This window comes from Triticum dicoccoides, chromosome 1A, assembly GCF_002162155.2.
Source record: "Triticum dicoccoides isolate Atlit2015 ecotype Zavitan chromosome 1A, WEW_v2.0, whole genome shotgun sequence".
NCBI lineage: Eukaryota > Viridiplantae > Streptophyta > Magnoliopsida > Poales > Poaceae > Triticum > Triticum dicoccoides.
In genome coordinates this window covers 133,637,099-133,641,342 of record NC_041380.1, presented here as the reverse complement: position 1 = coordinate 133,641,342, position 4,244 = coordinate 133,637,099, and positions in this window count along the sequence as shown.

Sequence of the window (4,244 nt, the reverse complement as noted above, 5' to 3'; positions counted from 1 at the left end):
ACACAAATGATGGTAATAAAATAAAATTGTGAATGTTGTTATTTACGTACTTCATATTGTTTGTTAGAGTACCCGCCCCGCTCACAGGTCGTGTGGCGGATGGACTCGCAGATGTAGTATCCACAGAAATCATTCCCTTGTTTCTGCCACAACCACTTTACAAGAAATAGAGGTCAATCAAACTGATAAGCAAGAATGCTAAATGGTATTGATGAAACTAGCGCTTGAATCACTAGGAGATGCGCGGAACATGCTACTATAGTACTTACTTTCGGGTGTCTAAATTTCAGCTCCTTCGGCAGTCCCGGAACTGTTTTGGTGAATTTTCTCCAAACCCTGCCGGACAAAGAAAACAATTACTTGATATCAGGAAATGAACAAAGTTGCTGATATGGTGAATAATGATCGATTTAACTTACTTCTGGAGTATTTGAGTCATGTCTACATAGTCCTGGGGATCTTTTCGTTTTGAGTCTAAGACGGTTACTAGTCCCTGCTCAAGCTTAATCTCTAGGAGAATATAGTAGAAACTGCACACACATGCATAACTCATGAATTACATTACTATAACCTTGACTAATATATAAGGGAAACCGAATACGCACAAGACAGTAACACTCACCTGAAGTTGTAAGGAAAGAGTATTATATCTTTGTTTTGATTTATTACGAACGATCGTAGCAAGTTGGCCTCGGTAGCTGCGGCATGAAGTTTAACCTGAGTTGCATCTATGAGATATGTGTTAATGAACCCAATATCACCGACTTGTCTTTTCTTCAATTCGGCGATTTTCAATCTGCATAATATAGTGAGGATGATTATAAATACATGCAATGAAAGAGCTAAGCTATATAGAGAAACTTAATGACAGAAGTAGTACTACTTACAGACAGTAGCAGGCGACCGTTGTTTTATCGAGGGCCAATTGATTGAAAAACTGATAGAACTCCTCAAATGGAACAGGCAACAAATCAATTCCAACGAGGTCATGCTCCTTTTTAACTTTCACATACAAAGTACTCCTCCCCCCAGAGTCTCTGCAGATTTTCAAGTACCAATCATGCAATCTTCGCATCATCGTTGATAGAGATCTTTCATCTTTGACGAGAGGCTTCCCGTACTCGTATCTTTGTATCTGCACGTCCATGGGTTCATAATGTACTTCGTCGGGCAGGTAATCTGCAAGATTGCTATAACCGGGCACCATCCTCGGATCATTAGCGACGTTGTGGCTAGGCACCTTGAGCGGGGGGCATGATTGCTTCGCTTGTTCGCTGAGTGGGCAATTTGTTTCCCAGCTCGTCGTCCTTTCAGCCTTTGATCACTGACAGTACTTCCCGACCGCTCCGCTTCGGCAAATTCCTTTCCAATAATGCGGTCATAGTTTCCTTTCGGCGGATCAGACTTCGGTGGTTTTGTCAGGGCAGCCAGAGTGCGCTTCACTTTCACTCGATCTACCTTCTCCTCCGGAGGTGGATGTTTCTTTGCTTTCACCCCTTCAAAGAAGTTCCTCACTTCTTCTCGCGTGATCTCGGCGTTCTCCTCCAGGGTCCTCTCATATGGTAACTTCTCTGGAGTCTTCAGAGAAGGACCGAATCTGTATGTCCTCCCGCCTCTAGTTGTACTGCTAGACACCGACCGAGCAGACGGAGCGGTTGTCTTCTTTACTTGCTTAAGAGGCGGAGGAGAAGGACTACGACGCGCCGGAGCAGCTGGAGCGGCGGCAGGTCTCTTCCGCCCTTGCTGACGAGGCGGAGAAGGAGGAGGTTGGCTGCTCGGGCGCGTCGGCGCAGGCGGAGAAAGAGGCGGAGTGCCGCCACGCGCCGGAGAAGGAGCCGGCAGAGGGCCCTGATCGTCACTCGCCGGAGGAGGAGGCGGTGGAGGCGGAGTGCCCTGACTCGCCGGAGGAGGAGGAGGAGGCGGTGGCGTCCAGTTCGGAAGGTTGATGAGCTCCTTCCGCCATAGGCATGGAGTCTTCAGAGCAGACCCCAGCCGAGTCTCCCCTTCACCGGTAGGGTGGTCAAGCTGGAGGTCCTCAAATCCCTCCGTTATCTCATCCACCATCACCCTAGCATATCCTTCTGGAATCGGCCGGCAGTGAAAAGTTGCGCCTAGTTCAGTAGGATAAACAGAGCCAACAGCCGCCTTGACCTTCAAATTCATCCATTGCGTCATAAGGTGGCAATTTTGAGACTCCGTTATAGCATCCACGGGATAGCTGGCAGGAGCCGTCAAGGCATGCTCCGGCTGAAGCAGCTCGGTGGAAGCCACGCTGCTTCTGCGCTGAGATGGCGGGGTAGCTTCGGGGGAGGCTTCGGTAATACGTTTTCTGCGATTTGCTTCTCGTTCCTCTATCGCGTCTACCCTTGCTTGCAGCGCCTGTATTTGGGTCTGCTGCACTTTTTTCCTCCTCTCATGGGATTTGTAACCGCCTGCGTCCGGAAACCCAACCTTCCACGGAATGGAGCCTGGCGTGCCTCGTGTCCGTCCAGGGTGCTCAGGACTCCCGAGGGCCATTGTGAGCTCGTCGTTCTCTCTGTCTGGAAAGAACGTCTCTTCCTGCGCTGCTTCGATATACTGCTTAAGCTTACTGACTGGTATGTCCATTTGATCGTTCGTCCAAATGCACTTCTCTGTTACAGGGTCCAGGGTTCCGCCAGCCCCGAAGAACCAAGTCCGGCAATGGTCTGGCCAGTTAATTGTCTCTGGTTCGATCCCTTTATGAACCAGATCATTCTCAGTCTTGGACCACTTAGGCCGGGCTACGAGGTAGCCACCTGACCCCGTGTGATGGTGAAGCTTCTTCTTCGCAGCATTTTTCTTGTTTGTCGCCGACATCTTCTGACTCTTTTCCGATGTCTTGTGGGCCACAAATGCGGGCCAGTGATCTCTGATCTTCTCATATCTGCCCTTGAATTCTGGTGTCTCATTATTTTCGACAAACTTATTCAGCTCTTTCTTCCACCTCCTGAATAGTTCTGCCATCCTCTTCAGAGCAAAAGACTTGATTAATTTCTCTTTAACTGGGTTCTCTGGATTATCCTCAGGCGGTATGGTGAAATTTGACTTCAGCTCAGTCCAAAGATCATTTTTCTGCATATCATTGACATAAGAGACCTCAGGGTCTTCTGTAGCCGGCTTAAACCATTGCTGGATGCTTATCAGGATCTTGTCCCTAACCAGAACCCCGCACTGAGCAACAAATGCGCTCTTTGTCCGGAGAGGTTCCATAGGTTAGCCGTCGGGCGCGATTGCTATGATCTCAAACTTTTCATCCGAGCTCAACTTTTTCTTCGGGCCTCGTCTCTTTACCGAAGTTGTGCTCGATCTGGAGGGCTAGAAAAAAGAACAAAGACTTAATTAATATGTGTACATACCAAAACAATGAATGCATCAATCAGCTAGTCAGCATAGGCTTAACTAATATATATACCTGGCCAGACTCGGTTCGGTCACCGGAGCCGTCATCACGGTCTCCTTCTTGCACCGGCATTGGGTCACCGGAGCCGTCCTCATGTTCTTCTTCTTGCACCGGCATTAGGTCACCGTAGCCAGCTTGTTCACCCTCTCCTTCCAGACCATCGGTTTCATTGAGAAACAACGAGATGGCATCACTTCCTTCTGCGATTATGTCCCTCAACAACGCTTCTTTTGTTGCTTCGTCTAGGGCGGTGTCCATAGTTTCTACAAATATTTACAACATGGCAATTATTATTCAAACATGACAGATGGATATATTAGTCCCACATCGCTAGCTGAAGGGCGCCGGCACTTGTTTATAAGCGCTGCTGTGCCTCCCCATTCGAGCTCCTCTCTAATGCAGGCTTTCGGGCCTAAACTTGTTACTGCATGTGGGCCTATTGGGCCTCTGCGGGCCTGAATCCTGGCCCATGTAGGGTTTCTAGTCGTATTCAGGCCGTGGAGGCCCAGTAGGTGGCATTTTTTTTGGTTTTTTCTTTTTTATTTCTACATTTTTTTTGGTTTTTTATTTTTTTATTTCTACTTAAAACTAAATACTTACATTTTTTTAGTGATTTCTTTTTGCTTTTAGGTCACAAAAATTATAAACTTTCTGTTAGTGCCATTAGTTTTAAATTTTGAATAGTTTAAATTTGAATTTTTAAAAATTTGTGTGAATCACTAGTTTATGAATAACTTTACTATAAAAATAGAATTTTTTTTCTATTTATTTTTTATTTATACTTACAACTAAATACTTATAGTTTTTTAGTGATTTCTTTTTG